The sequence below is a fragment of the Protopterus annectens genome, chromosome 6.part0 (genome assembly GCF_019279795.1).
Source record: "Protopterus annectens isolate FY-2018-M chromosome 6.part0, PAN1.0, whole genome shotgun sequence".
Lineage (NCBI taxonomy): Eukaryota > Metazoa > Chordata > Ceratodontiformes > Protopteridae > Protopterus > Protopterus annectens.
In genome coordinates, this window is record NC_056737.1 from 512,515,471 (window position 1) to 512,533,128 (window position 17,658).

The 17,658-nt window shown below is 37.6% G+C and overlaps 1 protein-coding gene across 7 annotated transcripts in view; it reads right to left on the bottom strand.

Moving 5' to 3' along the window:
• The window catches only part of FAM110B (family with sequence similarity 110 member B), a 731,362-nt gene that overhangs the window by 116,157 nt on the left and 597,547 nt on the right, over window positions 1–17,658 (bottom strand). The window contains exon 3 of one of the 7 annotated variants that reach the window (XM_044074228.1): window positions 3,960–4,009. The exons of the other annotated variants lie outside the window; for them this stretch is intronic. The gene's annotated coding sequence lies outside the window, so the exon portion shown is untranslated. The remainder of the gene's footprint in view (window positions 1–3,959; window positions 4,010–17,658) is intronic. 7 annotated transcript variants of the gene reach the window in all.

A 17,658-nucleotide genomic window follows, 5' to 3' on the forward strand; every position in this document is an offset into this window, starting at 1 on the left:
TGAACATAATTCTTCCAGTTGACCATTTTGAAAGGAGGCAAACAGATGTTCTTGAGATGCTCTTCACTTCTGGATCAAGTTGTACAAGACCTCTACATGGGGCTTCCACTGATGAGGGTCTATCCAAGATCTACGGAGTCTGTCTGCCGTGTATTTTGCTCTGATGGAATGTATGTGGCCTGAGGAGCCAGAGAATGCTGTAGAGGAAGCTCCCAGCCCATCATTGCTAAAAAGCATTAAGGTATGATCTTCTAGCCCCTTGTTTATTCAGGTACCACATCAAGGAAGTGTCTGTGACCACTAGAAGGGAACCCAGTGTCTATAAGTACAGAAGGAATGAGTCACTGCCAACATCTCTTTTAGGTTTATGTGCTTTGGTGGGTCCTGAGTACCCCACAAGCCTTGCACTTGAACTCCCATGGACACTGTTTCCACACAAGCTCTGAAGAGTCCATCTAGATAAATTGGACTGGGGTCTGAAGAGAGAAATGGATTCCTGCATTCAGACAGTTGAGCCCTCCACCACAATTTTGTTTCCCAAATCCCAGTATTGGTACCTGGAAATCCAAGGGATGAATGTGCTATGTCTAACAATTTTTCAAGTACCACTGAATTTTTCTCATGCATAGTCTGGCTAGTGGTATCAAGAGGATCACTGATGCCACGAGGCCTATAATTTTTAGGAACTCTCCTGCTGAGGCCACATCTAGAAGAGATCAATTCAAGAAAATGCCCTGATAAGTCATACCTTTGTCTTCTGGCAGGTTAGCCATCCTTTTTACTGTGTCACCACAGGAAAAAAAAATCTTTGAGGGTGTGTGAGGAAGGACTTTAAAGGTACAATTTGAAGCACAGGTAGGAAAGCAGGGATCTGACTTTTGTCTAAGAACACTAAGCACCTGGATACAGAAACTGAACAAATTAGCAAATTGTCTAAATAAGGAAAATTGTGGATGCCTAGGGGTTTTACAAAAGCCAATCACTGGGACCAGACACTTTGTAAATACCCAAAGTGCAGTAGACAGCTGATAGGGAAATGCAGAAAACTGATAATGTAAGCTAGACACAGTAAATATCAAAAATTTCCTGAAATTCTGAACAATAAGAATATGATGAAAACCATCCTTGAGATCTAGAGTCACCATGAAACAATTGCCTGGAAGCAGCATTCCAGCTGTAAGGTGAGCATGTTGAATTTAAAAACTTTTACAAAGTTGTTTAGAAAGGACACATCTAGGATGGGTCTCCAGGAGTGCTACTTTTTTGGTACTAAAAAGATTCTGGAGAAAAATCCTTTGCCTTTGTGTACTGCAGGCACTGGTTCTATGATCCCTGCTTCTACCATGTGATGGAGCACTGGAGAAAACAGATCTGTCTGACCTGGTGGGTATGTGAGAATTTCCCTGAAAAGGGGAGTACTTTCTATCCACTGCCATGTGTATCTTCTCTGAATAATTCTCAGAACCGATTTGTCTGAGACTATTTGTGGCCTGGCTGCAGGGTTGAGAGAGAGCCTGGGTGAAGGAGAAAGAGAAGGAACAGAAGGTGTGGCAGGGTGTTGCATGACTTACATAGTCGTTCTTTGGCAGAGGGTTGATCAATTTACAGAAATGAACCTTTCTTGGTTGGTTTTGAAGAATTGTCTTCCTGCCATTTCCTTTAGTATCCATGAAATTTGTTTTCCTGAGTTTTTTGTTTGTTCTGCTCCTTAGAGGAAGATGCCATGTTTGGGAAGAACTTTAGTACAAGAAACATCCAAAATACCGTATTCTTTAACTTGCCGTTATCATCTCACTGTTTGAGAATCTGTGTAACAGAGGGCCCAAAAACAATTTATAACTTAAAGGTGCATTCCAAGTTTCAATTTGTAAATCAGAGATGTTATGATTACATAAACCAAGTACACAATCTTAATGTAACAGAAGAAACATCATTCTTTGAGACTGTATCTGCACATTCAAGCACACCTCTAAAAGCATGCTTCAAAATCTTAGTCAAATTAGAAACAATTTCATTCATATAAGACTTTTACTCTACAGGTAAGGACGCAGCAAAATCATGTAAACTGTATGCACACTGCAAAATAAAATTTTACACATAGCCTTGATACTTTAACATTTTAAAGGTTAGGTTATTAGACAGAGATATATTTTGTTCTGAAGCTCTGAATATTTCCCTCTTTATCAGGAGGCACTGAATTAGATGAAGCCAGGGACTTTTTATTTCAGCAGATAGCTAGAGAGAGAGAAAAAAGGCCTGTCATGTCTGAGGAGACCCTTTATTTTTTCTGAGCCTTTTTTAGGGAGTTCTGGAATAGATACTGATATCCTACAAGAAGCTTTATAAACATCTTCCAAGGCTAGTAAGGAGGGATAGCCTCAGAACTGGGTATCTCTATAAAGTCATATATTTTGCCTGGCTCAGGGGTAGTTCCTGACTGCTTTCAAGGAAATACTTCACCAAATCTAGCAATCATCTGAAGAAAAGTGAGCACTTGTTTAGACTTAAGCTTAGCTTCACCTTCCGAAGAATCAGAGTGACTGGACTTCATGTTATCCAGGAAATTACCATTGTCCTCATCAGATTCCTCATCATTCTGTAAAACAACAGAAAGGTCTCTAGTTCTAGATCCTTTTATGAGTTCACAAACACCAGACTTAGCTGTCTGCAAAACACTCTTTGAGAAGGAAACCACATCAGCCTTATAAACAGCTATAATCTGATAATCAGCTGTATGATGAAGTTCTGTTTCTTTTTCTTGAGAACTTTACTACTAGATAAAATCTGGGGAAAGTGTATTATGTCTGGCAAGGGGTCACTAAACCTCTATCTAAAGGGTTTGGTTCTCCCATATGTGTGCCAGATAATGGAACAGCCTTATATGATGTGTCTAAGCCCTGTTTCATAGTGGCCAGCAAAGCTACACTAATGGGATACAGTGCAAAGGTAAGTAGTCTGTGGTCCAACCAGTGGCCCCAACAGAATCACTAACTATAGGCTGAGGCATATTTTTATTATGTTTTTCTTCTTTTCAGGTGCTGGGGGGGGGGGTACCAGAGATAGGATCAATCAAGTTAGAGGAGAGAACACCAGGCAGTATAATAAACTTGATAGTGCTGGATGATGTATCACGATAAGCACTTAAAGTTTCTAGTAATAAATATGTCTCCACACAACTAAACTCTGCCAAACTATTCTATTATCACAATAAAAGTTTGAAATGAGTTCAAAATTGTTTTACAACTGACAGAAGTTAAACAATTTCCATTATACAAAGTTCAAACACCAACACAACCAATGTGGCAAAAAACTGTTAAAAATTAGCTCCACAAATGTAACCCACATTACATTTCCAAAACAACATTTAATAGCAATTTAAAATATATTTTCGTGTCTGAGCGAGTAAAATCTCCACAGTACATTCAAATAACTTCATTAGTGGTAACACCAAGTTTGAATATTAAAAACATGCAGAGCAGAATCATACATATAGTAAAAAATGTATAAATGCTGAACAAGTCTATGTTTTGTAGTATTTTTCTGTCAAAAGCTGAAAAGAAAGCAGAGTAACAACATTGAAGACATGCATGATTAATGCACGAGACAGCCCTTAGTGTCTAACAACCCACATGCACAATGTAATACTGAGAGATATACTGAAACTTTCCAGAGAAACAATAAGCACAAGCATTTGTAAAAGACTGATGCAAAATAAACACTGCCACAAGCAGATATTCCCATGGGAATTACTGTAAATGCTGACAGAATTAAAATATTAAAATATTTTTTTTAAATAAACATAAAAATAGAAAGATAATAATAAATACAATAATAGAATGATTCTAAGGTTTCCTCAAATGGGGCTTATCTGAGCAGTAACTTGGGAAATAGAGCACTGGATCCTGTGAAGAGTCAACTGACTTTCTTCTTTGGATGACGGAAAAAGAATGAACACTCACTTCCAAAGACAGCTGAAGGCTTCCATCTCAGGATATGCTCAGCAATTCAGCTGTAACAAGAAGAAAGGGAGAGGGAAGTCTGAGATTTGCTGGCCAATACTGGCTTATCTTAGCAGGTGAAACAAAATGCCACAGAGGTAGTCGGAATGCTAAACATCTACATATTTTTGAATTAGGAAGACTACTTACATGATGAGAACATAATTAGTGCACAAATAGTTAAAAAAGTGCATATAATTGTTAAAAAATTACTATTTTGTGCAAGGGGAGTGCAATTACTTTATTACACTGAAAAAATCATAGAAGAATAATGAATGGTATAAAGATACAAGATGAAAACAAGTAAAATTAGGAAAAAATGAAGCACAGAAAGCATGAAACACATTATTGCTCAGCTTTGTCTGAGTTTGACTATAAGTGGAATGAAAAATATCCAGTTATTAAACATGTGTGTAGAAGCAGTGGAAAGGGTAATCATTTTGTTAAAGTTTGCAAATTGCACAAAGGAAATTTCCAGCCAAGGAGAGTGCACATAGTGGAACCAAGTGATGAAAATGAGCTGTCTGTGGGGACATTAAGTGTTGGAAATGTGCAAAGTGTTAGTGTGCAAAAATGAGATGGAAAGTCCCTGTGTTAACCTTTCCTCTGCATATTTTCACAGTGCATTATGCATGAGAGATACACATACTGAAATACTGGTACTGTGACATAAAAGCACCAGTCTGTAACAGCAGTCCCACTAGTGAAACCAGATGCAAATGCATTAGTCTTGAGGGCATGGCTAATAATTAGACATGTGCTCTCCTATGGTATGTCTCCAGCATCTAATAGCTTGGTAGAAGGATTCTTGGAATAGCTCTGACATGTTATTTAGTGAATGAAGTGGAAAAAGTATATGTCATCTTTTGACAGTGTACATTCATTCACTTTGTTGGAAGTATCAAAGCTGTTAGCACCACTACAGGTAAGTACTGCAAAGCCTTGTGTGTGTGTGTGTGTGTGTGTGTGTGTGTGTGTGTGTGTGTGTGTGTGTGTGTGTGTGTGTGTGTGTATGTACGTGCATGCACGCATGCATGCATATGTGCTCAGTGTGCGTGTTAGCATAATTGTGCTACCATGATGCATGTGCTGGTAGGGGGGATACTGGTGCAATTGGGTCTAACAGGACAGTGCTCGATTCAGGCATGTGAATGAACTACTAATGAGCTGTTCCTCTACATAGTTTTATCATGTTCAAATAACATTTGTGCCAATCTTTCTGAATCTGACAGCATTTGTGACTAAAAACTCAATCAAAGATCTGGGCAGAAAAGCTCAAACTTATTCAAAAATTTGTTGTTTAGACTAGATACAAGCACAAGTGTAAAATAATATCTGCTCAAAGAACCAAACCTGAAAGACATTAAACTATCAGTGTGTTTAAATTGTTTACTTGTTTATGCTCATGTCATTGTGAAAAGCCACTAGATCAGTGCTTACCTGTGAAAAAGAAAAAAAAAGAAAATACAAGATTCAACTGCAGACAGTTGGAAAGGAAGCACTTATTAGAGTGTGATGTTTGACATACCAAGAATTTAGCAAGGTAACACCAGATTGACGAGTGTTTCATGAGTTGAAAGGTTTCCTCCTACATACAATTCATGCCTATTCGTTAGAACACTGCATTCAAATAGATCCCAGTATTGTTTCCAGTACTGTCTATTCCAAGAAAAGTTCCAGTAGCTTTAGGAAGTACACCTAAAAAAGGTGAATGTGTGTTTGATTAAGAAAGAAACTGAACCTAATGAATGGGTGAATAGCATAGTCCCTGATGTAGAGACAATGACACACACACTTGCAAAAAGAGCTGCAACCAAGGAACATTATTACTGTAGAAGAAGTGGTTTGTAATATGCAAGACCACAGTATTTTTCTACTAATGATATAAACTATGGATTTTAGAAAAAACAAAATGCTGTGGTGGTGGTGCTGTGGTAGCGTCGTCGCCTCACAGTAAGACGTTGTCCTGTTCGATTCTCAGCTAAAGCGTCTTCTGTGAGGAGACATGCGTGAATGGGCGTACCTTCGTTGAAGGTTGTGTGTCAGGGCTGGCAACTCGGTACGTAAAAATCTACTGCCAATCATTAGCGGACCGGAGTTCCGCTGTGAACCGGGAAAAGCCAAAAGATACAACAACATTTTTTTTTTAAATGTTCCAAACAATGTTCTTTTAATTGATATAAGACATTGATTTTCAGACATCCACTTCACATTTTGGTGTTTCACAGACCTGTATCATAAATGATCTAGAGACCTGAAATATGTCATTAACATTACTAATGATATTCTAGCATGGGGTGTGACCAGAGAAGAGAATTAAAACAAAGTTACTTAGTAAAAAGACTGAGACACAGCAAGTACAATCAGAAAAAATGTAAATTCAGAATAACTGAGTTAAAATATATGGATGAAATTTTAAATTGATAGGCTTTAAAACCAAAACTGAGAAATTTAGAGCAGTTTTACTCATACATCCAGCAGAACAGGGAAAAGACAAGCATATATTACATTTCTGGGTATGACACTGTATCTTATACATTGTTAGCATTCAAATTCAGAGAACTTAAAATAATTTAGTAGAATTTGACAGCAGTTGTGAAAATATTTCAACCAGAAGAAAGAAAAAGTGCTTAGGTGTTTTTATAATATAGTATCTTTCAAATGTTACTCTGAAAATGCCAGAAATATGTGCTTCATTAAAGAAATTACTGTGATAAGCTATGGAAACGCACTGGAGTAAACAGGAATAAAATGAACTGTTTAAATTATTAACAGAGGTGCTCAGTTGTTTATGGTTCAAGAGCCTTTACTGACATTTCCAGATAAAAATATAAATTTTTGTAATGTTTCATGAGAATATTTGTGCAAGTATAAAGTGGCCATAAGACACAGAACATAATTAACAAGTCTTAGTGCATAGTCTAGACTGCAAAGAATGTTGCTACAGTTACAGAAATATGACCCAGGACTGAATACTAAGCCAGGAAAGTCAGAGATGCCTAAAGTAGACACACACAATAATTCATACTTGTCAAAGCAACATAAATATTTGCATGGAGGTGAAATAAAAATAAACTAGATAATGTTAAAGCTACCTGTGGCAGAAAAGAAATTAAAACAACTTACAAAAATGTACCAATCATGATTAGAAAATGCAGATACTAGCAGAAGTGGCTATAAGAGGAAAATATGATAAGGGAACCATATTTTCAATCAAAGAAGACACAGTCACACACAATGCTTACTGTTCAATGCAGACAAAATAGCACCAGTAAATCATGTCAGGAAGCAAATCTTGTTAAGAATACTGGAGTCTCACTTATGTATTGTACCTGTAACATGATGTCCTATAACAATATAACAACATCTATGAATAAAAAAAGTGCTGTGATGTAATTTATATAGATTTAACTTCATCATTTGACAGGGTCATACACAAAACCCTGTGTGATGTGGACAAGTCACCACTGGCGACCAATATGTGACGTGGATATCCCACCAATGCCAACCAATATGTGACATGGATATCCCACCACTGTTAACCAATATGTGATGGGGATATCCCACCACTGATTGCCAATATGTGACAATGCTCTACCTCTGGGCCAGTAATAAAGGAGCCTCAATCCTCACCACTGGCACTAGTGGGGGACATTCACTGGGAGGACAACAGGTGCACCCACAGTATTTCCAGATGCAGCTCTCTGCATCAAGTGCAGTTTTCTTTAAGAGCACACAGAGACCACAGTCAGTCCGGAGTTGGTTTCTCTCTCTTTCTCCAGATCCCCAATAAGACTCCCCAGTGGCACAGCTACATAGTTGGGATTTCAGCTGAGTGTCCAAGCCAAGGTCTCAGCACTGTCGCTGTCCAACCAGTGCTTCATGTCCCTGCCCAAGTAGCTGACACACAGACTCTTGAGATTTGATTTACACACACACACACACACACACACACACACACACACACACACACACACACACACACACACACACACACACACACACCTGGGAAAGGCTGGCACAGGATTACTAGCTATGTCCCTTTTTGCTGGACTATAAGGTAGTTATTACTGTTACCACAACCCCATGCCAGCTACTTTAAGGTGCATAGCAGGGTACCCAATATACTAAGTGAAATTAATATTAATACAAATGGGAATTTAACCAAGAATTTAACCAAGAGCAAGGCTAGTAGGAATGGCCCACACAGGGTCACCAAATAAATATGCAAGTACTCTCAGAACTTAAATATCTCTACAAAGATCAGCCACAATGAAAGGTTTAAATATATTTAATAGTAAATAATAAAAGAACAAAGAAAATACTAAGTATACATTCACAGTGACATCAGAGTTCAAATCACAGGAAATATTTAAAATAACATTGAAGGACAGGCTCAGACAAATAAAGAAAAACAACATTTAAATTAAGATTCACTATATTCCTGACTGTATCTAAGAAAGTTACTATTCCCTACTTACTTAATAGAGCAAGGCAGATGATGTGGTGAATGGTCCTTCTTGTTGTTGTCAGGCCCAAGACAGAATACAAAATGCTCAGTCTCACTAAGAGACTTGTCAACATATCTAAATTATTACTTCTGTGATACCTTGCAGAATGAAATCACTTCTGGTCATCTGACTTCTAGTTCCCATGCAAACCCCCCATTGCTGGAAGCTGGCAGGACTTAATACCTACATGTAAAAATACACACACAAGGGCTTTTGCTCAAATCTGTTGAGCTTTTGGGGGTCGTAAAACAATTAATCACATCCATTCTTCCTGAGTAGCAATTAGTTCACCCCAAAGACAATACAGACAGCTTCCTAGTACAGACTTTGTGTCTCTGGCTGCCTTGAAACCTGCGAGACAGCATCTTTATGGCCTAGCCTATAAACTGATTTAATTTCAGATATTTTTTAAAGTTTGTAGACTGAGGTCAACCTCCTGTCTGCTAGTTTCCTCTGTTAAAACATATATATTTAAACAGTTACAATAGTGCATGTAGATTTCTGTTCTCTATCCAGTAGGGCACACTGTGGATATATTTCAAACACAAGCAATTTTCAAATACCATTTCAACACAAATGTCTGTACAAATCAGTTTGGTATAAACATGACATACAGTTCAAATACATTTGTAGTACCAGCATGTTGTAGAAATCAGTTTGACATTCACAAACGATATATAATTAGTTACAAAACTCCAGCTAGCGGTGCTGGCAGTACCTCCTTTTGTCACACACTGATCAATAAATTAGAACAACTAGGTATTTATTTACTCTTGATAAGATGGATAACTGTATGGCATACAAATAAGACATGGCAAGTATCATACAGCAACTGGACAGGTGAAATTCTTGGTTACAGTCAGGGTGTCCCACAGGGTTCATTCCTAGGCCCTTACCTGTTTAGATTGTATCTTTCAGACTTAACTTTTTCATCTGAGGTGTTCTACAGTCTATATGCAGATGACCTGAAACTGGGTAAACTGACTGCATGTGTTACAGATAAGGCATGCCTGCAAAACAACTTGACTAAATTGACCATTTAGGCAAAGGAAAATAATATGTTGATAAATACATCAAAACTAAGCATATGAGATTTGGCAGACATAAACTGAAAGGTGAATATTTAATACAGCACACAGTCATTGAAACTGTAGACTCATGTATTTACCTGGTTACATGGTTAGATCTAGCTATGAGTTTTTCTAATCATATCAACCGATTGATTAATAATAGTTATAGAACTAAAGATTGTATAAAAAGACATATAAAGTCTAGGAAATCAGAAATAATGAAGACCTTGTTTATTAGTTACATTAGACCCAGACTTGAGTATGGAATAACAATATGGAAACCTTATAAGAAAGCAAGCATGAGTAAACTGGAAAGAGTACAGTGGAAATATACCAAGAGCATCCATGGATGTGAAAATTTAAGTTATTATGAAAGACTAAAATATCTGAACTTGTACAGTGCCTCTTATAGGTATCTAAGAGGAGATCTTATTCACGTATATAGGGCATTTAGAGGCAACTACCTCTTGGAATGTTTGGGAGTTATCAAAAAGTACTAGAGAATCATCAGATAACCAATGTAGAAGATTCAATATGAATGAGAAGTGTATTAATTGGTTCTCTGAGACACCATCTGATGCATGCAACAGACTACCAAATTACATTACATATTTTTAAGAACAGCCTGGGCACTTACTATGGGAACAAGTGTTTTGGTATATTAACAAGCTAGAAGGGCATTAATGCCCGTGCTTGAAATATTTGTATGTATGTCTGTATGTATGTAAGTGCAAAGATCTTTTGATGTGTTGTATTGGCCATCAATGTCTGTACAGACATAATAAGTGGTTTAATACTCTGTTGCATGTGATACATATCACAATACTAACAAATAATAAATGATATCTTACTTGCTTTTAGGAAGACCATGTGAAAGATGGAAAACACATTTGTTTCAACACAAAATAAAATGTTTCTGGTTGTAGTTGACATTTATTAAAAGTTCCAACAGGATGCAATGGAGACACATTCTGTGAAATTATATTTGATCAATACACTGAAAGCTTTTTTGGAAATTACTAGAAAATGGAAATCAAAATCTAAACCAACTATATTAGAAGTAGTCAATATAGTAACAGAGGTAAAACAAATGGAAGAGCAAACTACATAGGAAAAATTGGACTTGTGGGAACAATACATACAGGGGAGGAATGAGGTTTAAATGAAGGCAGGACTTAAATGAGCTATGTAATGTTTGACTGGAAATGATTGGGTTGATTATAAGTGATATATAATGTTGCAGCTGGGAGTGTGTCATTGTGGTTTGTGATGTAAAATGCTTGCAACTAGGATTGTGTAGGTGTGGTTTGTTTTCATTTATATACATGTATGACTGCTTATGTCATAAGTGGCGGTTTATTAAAGATGTTTCTTTTTTAAAAAAGGGGGCAGGAATTGAATAATTTATGTACTGTTGCTTAGCTTATATGATATGTAGTACATGTGAAGCATAATATTTAATTTTAACTTGTTAATACAGTTTGAGTCATTTTATATAAACGTAAATGTGCCTATATTACAAGTGATAATTCAATAAAGGTGTTTAAAATATATTGAAACCTTTGTTTTCAAGACATGATATTCCAAATATGGCAAGTCCAACAATAGACAGCAGTACTCAAGTGATGAATCCAACATATTTGTAAAATGATGGTAATTTTAGCATGTTACATATAGTCCTAACTAAGCACAATCTAATGGTCAAATCAAGAGGAGAGTATAGACTCTTACAAACCTTCTGAAGACATTTTAAGATTTTTATTTATTGTTAAACTGCTCTTACTCTACTTAACTTTACTGGAATATTGAAAACAGTGCTGCAAGGTGTTATTCTGTCAGCAGTTCAGTTACTTACGGGTTGAAGACTAAAATTAAGAATTCCTTTTTCTTCTTTTTGTTAACTTCTGAAAATCAAGTTCACATTCAATACATAATGAAAAAACCAGTCATGACAGAAATTGTATTACAATTATTAGGGGGTTGTACTGCACAACAGATACCCACCTTCATTAAAAGGAGGAGAATAAGCTGACATTTCAGAAGTATTCCATGTCGAAACCACTAGAAGCTACTATTCTGAATAACTGTGAGCAGCCAAGGTTATTTCACATTTAAAATACTAATGTCAGAATACTTAGAAGGAACAGGAAACACTTGTCCAAAATGAGCCTTAACAGATGAGGAGGTATTCGAAGCAACGCTTAGTAAGATAAGCAAATAGGCCACAAGAAACATATACTGAGGTGGTTATAAAACCCAACAGCAATGCTGAGCTATCAAAAGTTGAGCCAGACAAAGTGATTCTTAATAAATCAGCTAGGCAGACTTCAGAATCCTTAGAAATTTGTGGATATGGGAGATTAAACAGAGAGCTAGCAAAATATGCACACAATTCTCAGAGTTAAAATACCAGAAATGCAATGTAATAATTATGAAATGTCATTAAATTGTCAGATACAAATGTGTATTAAATAAAATTGTGGTGTTTATGCATATGTTGAAAACAAAATGTCCCCTATTAATAGTATAATGCTACTGAAAGATTATACGGAGAAGTAATATTTACAATATTCAGTACTAAAATGCTTATATGATATGCCTCTACATATAATGAATTGCTTCAAAAGAAAGGGGATACTCTTTAGATTCTAAAATGGGATGTAAAGTTTATATGCCTTTAAATAACTTGATGCTATTCAGGGTCCCATATGCATTTCATGTGGCTTGGTTTGTGTTCAATGCTGTATTGTGTGAAACTAAAGCTGACAGTTAAAAGCAAAGCATATATCTCATCCCTTATTCTGTACAAATATCAGATGTTACAACTGGCATACAGCCACGAAATAAATAAATGACTGCTACACTCCAGGATTAAACGAGCTTGCATCCATCGGATGTATTTTAAAATTAAAGGCCTTATTAAGATAACAGGTGAGGGCATAACCTGGTTGTTTTATTAATTTCAATTTTATCAGTCTTTATGCCTTCAACATGTTTTTAACGTGATATTATGGTTGCATATGTATATATATTTTTATAGACTTCTCCTGCTTTTTGTGTTTGATTTACTGATGTGTCTTTAAATGTTAATTGAATTCATGATGTCAGATCCTGTGGTTTCTTTTTAAAAATGGCTTTTGACCTGTTGTACTTTGCCTGAGGAAGTTTTGATATTTGTCAAGACGAAAGCACTATTTATTAAATTGAAGGTACCTTGCTCCTTGCCTTGGTGTCATTTTCATTTTTAAAGTGTTTGTCTTCAGTGGTGTACATGAGTAAAAATAAGCTTATCTTCCTTTCATATTCACATTTAATGAAAATGCATCTGGCAACCTATTAAACTGAAGGAGACATCCTGAGATTCATAGTCAAATAACATACAAAGAATCACTAATTAGGGTGCAGGAATTCAAAAGACAAATGTGCAACACATTTGCTAATAGTCTCAGCCAGCCTACTGGACACAAGTATTTCTTTGCATGGGCATCCCTAGATCATTAAATGATGAAGTGCTTGGTCAGACACATAGAGGAGACAAACATAGGCTGAGGGAATCACACACTTGTACTCAGCATTGATAGGACAATTTATCAATTACAATTAGAGCCAGACCATGGTCAAATAGGGCCCTAAACAGGGCAATAGAAGGATTCTCCCAGTCATCCCATTACTTGTGTGTGTGTGTGTGTGTGTGTGTGTGTGTGTGTGTGTGTGTGTGTGTGTGTGTGTGTGTGTGTTTCTATGTTACAGTTAAGAGTAAGAGCTAGGTAAGAATTCAGATGTAATGCAGTGTGTGTATGATGGTGTATGTAAAATCTGTGTGTAAGTACCTTGTGTAGTGATGCCTCTATGGAAAAGATTGTTGGTGCTCTCTGTCCTTCCTTCCTCATGTGTACTAACCCTAACCCTAACCATGGCACTGTTCCTAATCCCAACACTACAGATCACCTTATCAAAAACCCTTTCACTAACAGTATCAGTATTCAAAGTATGTCTGAAGGTACTGTTTTTTTTGACTCATCACAAAAGGAAAGTGTTTGTTTTCCTTTCGCAGTGGCTACAGTTTTGGTCATTTTTTCCCCAGTCTTAACATGCAGAAATTAGTTAATGGGCAGTGATATTTCTGCAAGTAAATTTTTTGTAACATATTCATGTATATATTTGCATACATACTTGCATATATACATACAATTAAGGTACATTAAGTGGATTTGGTCCTGCGCATTTTAGATCACATTTAAACACCTAGTCACGAGTCTGCAATCAAAACATATAAAGGACACTTTAAATTAAATGTAAATCATGAAGCAAAAATAGCCTCTCTAGCTCAGGATAATCACAAGGCATTCTATAACTATGTCCAGAATCTAAAGGGGAATACTCAGCTATGCACTGAACTGGTTGTGGATGATGCCACCCATATTCAACTGGAGGTAATAAACAACCAGCTAGCTGACAGATTTGGAGAAAACTTTACCCCCATGCCCCCTTCAGTCATCCCCAAAGTATACCTGCCACCATTCCTCAGCCTATTATCTCAAGAGAGCAGGTCATCTCGGTGCTCTCCAAGGCCAAAAATGTGGCATCAATGGGACTAGACAACACCCAGGTTGCATTTTAAACAACTTAAAATATGACCTAGCAGACCCACTTGGATCCCTGTTTAACCACAGCCTAAGAATTGGCTTTGCTCTAGTGGAATGGAGGACAGCAACAGTAATTCCTCTGCACAAATCGGGACCATCAATGGACCCTGGGAATTATAGGCCCATAAGCTTGACTAGCCTCATCTGCAAGGCCATGGAAAGAATCATTATGGACTTTATTAACAAGGACATAGGTAATCTCTAAACTCGTAGATCATGCCTTTTAAACATGGTTGACTTTTTTGACAAAGTCATCAAGGCCCTGGATGAGGGAAAGACAGTGCAAATAGCTTACCTTGACATAACCACGGCATTTGACAATCCCTCAGTCAAGTATTATAGAGAAACTCTCCGAGTTGGGAATTAACCCCTACATTACCAGATGGGTAGCCAACTAGCTCACCAACTGGACACATACTATCAAAGTGGGAGACTTCACCTCTAGCAAAAGACCAGTCACCAGCGTCATATCACAGGATTCTGTGCTGGGCCCCTTGCTGCTCTGAATTTATTTCTCAGAAGTCTAGGCAAATTTGGACTCCCTGCGGCTGACAAAGTTCCCTGACAATTGCAAATTGAAAGCAATCACTGAGTCCCCCAATGATGTTAATACACTGCAGACAGGATTAATGACAAATGATTGGTGCCAAAGCCACAGATTAAAGCTAAATGCAAAAAAAGTGCATTATTATTCTCTTTGGGAAAGCTGGCATCCCTGCTAATTACATTATAGACAGCACCCCCACAAGTGTAGACCCAGTGGTACATGATCTGGGTACTCATGCTGATAGCAACCTGAAATTTGACCACCACGTATCCACAGTATTAAGGAAATAATTCTATGTGGCACATCCTACAAGTAAAGGCATCACATCTAGATCTAAGGATGTTATAATTCCACTTATACTTTGCCCTCATCAGAGTCAGACCAATAACTGAATACAATGCTCCCTTTTGCATGTACCTTACCCAGACACCTGCAACAATTTGGGAGATCACAGAGGTTTCTCACCAGTCTATTACAGGGTACACAAAACAAGTCTTACATGGAAAGACTGAAAGCCCTGTCACTGTATTCTGTTTCCTACAGTTTACTAAGGGGTGACCTGTGCCTGGCTTACTTGGCAGTCTCTGACCCAGCCTTGATGGAAATGCTACACATTCATAAATCGAAGTGCATGAGAGTCACTCATTCCAGAGATCTTAAGCTAGCCTCTGACATGAGCAGATCATTCTGCAGAGATAGATAATTCTCCCAGAGACCACCACTTCTCTGGACCAAGCTTCCAGTTCACATGAAACAGATCCCCTCCCTGACCCTCTTCAAATGCAACCTAGATCAAGGGATGTGTGATCACAAATTCATTCCTGTGGTGGTGCCCATGTCCCTCCAGAGCAGAGGAAGTTGTTATTAACTACCATAAACCCTTACCTCTGCAAACTTCACTCACCAAACCAATGAAAACTGGGGCAGCTCGGGATCAATATAGCTAGACTTGTAAAGGCTCTAGGGCCATTAGCCTAGTAACATTGTATGAACCAATGCACCTATGAACAAACTGCAACAAGAACCACAGCCCAGATAAATAATCTCACATCTATAGAAGTGTTCCAATGAGCAGACGACATTATTCAATTGTCCCACAAAATGTTACCCATACGAAATCTATCATGTGATAATCAATGTTAAGCACATTAAATGTAGAATCTATCATATAATAATCAATGTTAAGCACATTAAATATGGAATCTATCATGTAATAATCAATGTTAAGCACATTAAACTACTTAGTCAGTGAACAGGCTGCCAACTGCCCCTCCACTACCCAAGGGTGCCAGATATCCATATGTGCAGGTCATCATACTGCTGCACGTAGCCTCCAGTGCAGAAGATGTCTGTTTGCTAGCAGAGGTCAGTGGTTAGGACATTGCATGTGTAAAACCATTGGAAAGGGCATCTCTCCATTACAGACTATCAGACTTAATACTTCTCCATAAGGAAAAGCATAATTCAAGTCTCTTATTCATGCACTAGTGTGTCTTGAGTCCAGTTCAAATACACAAAACACTGCTGTGGCTGTGAAACTACTGCAACCATCCTCAAAGTCCAAATGTAAAATATGATGCATGCAAGGAACTTGATACAGAAAAGCGATTCTTTGCCCTGTCCCCTTTTCTTATAATCTAGCTACAACAAAATTATTATTTATTTATTTGATTTATTTATTTAAATTTGTTGACCGGGAGTGTCCGACTGGACATAGGTCCATTTTCAGTGGAGGCCCGGGGAGAAAAGCTCCACAGTAAAATAAACTGTACATCAGTAGACAACTAGAATCTTTATCTGTGAAGAACATAACAGACATTAACAAATGTTACAATGAGAAGTTCCTGCTGTATAATACATACTAGGCTTATGAGCATCTGAGCTTGCTATAATCAAGGTAGTTAGTGGAGTGGAAAGAAAGGTAGTGGTTGGATGGGGTGGATGATATTAGAGTGGGAGTTGCAAGGGCATAGCCAGCATGTTTTTAGGTGCACTTTTAGTAAAGTTTTGAAATGGGTGCATGATGGTACGGAGGTAATTGTGGGTGGGAGTGAGTTCCATAATTTGGCTATGGTGCAAGAGAATAGTGCTTCACCAGCAGAGTTATTGGCTTTAGTGATCTGCAAGTGATTTTTGTTGCTGGATCTTAGTGGTCTGGTGGTGCGATAGGGTTGGAGTAGATTCTGGAGGGATGGGACATTTAGTGGATGGTTTACTAGTTTGTGGGTGAGTGAGAGTTGATACCACTGAAGGAGGTGAGGGAGTTTAAGCCAGCCCAGTTCAGCAAGTGAGAGACAGTGGTGACTACTGTAGGATGCCCCTGTGGCGAATTTGGCGATTTTGTTGCAGCAGGTCTCTAGCTTGTTTAGATCACATTGCCTTAGGTTGGTATATACTGGAGATATTAGTAATATCAATAAAAACATGCTGTTGTAAAAGATTCTGTGCTAATGAGGCTTGTTATATATGCATGCCTGCTACTAAAATTCAAGTATGCTTGAAGTTTACAGAAAAATTCCATGGTATACATCTCTATAATGGATACTCTGGAAAATAAGACTTTTGTGAGTTTTCACATAGGTGAGTATTTGTTTACAAACACACACACACCCCTAAACTAATACAGTCACAATAATACTTCAACAAGTGCACACACACACACACACACACACACACACACACACACACACACACACACACACACACACACGCAACATATGCAAACAGGCACATAGGTACACAGACCTAAACCTATATACACAAATGCATGCACACAAATTCATAGACCGCTGTACCCACACATCCCCACACACACAAAAGCAGACATGTTGCTGCCATAAACACCAATGGGTATAAACCGTAAATCTACCATATTCAGTCCTCAAT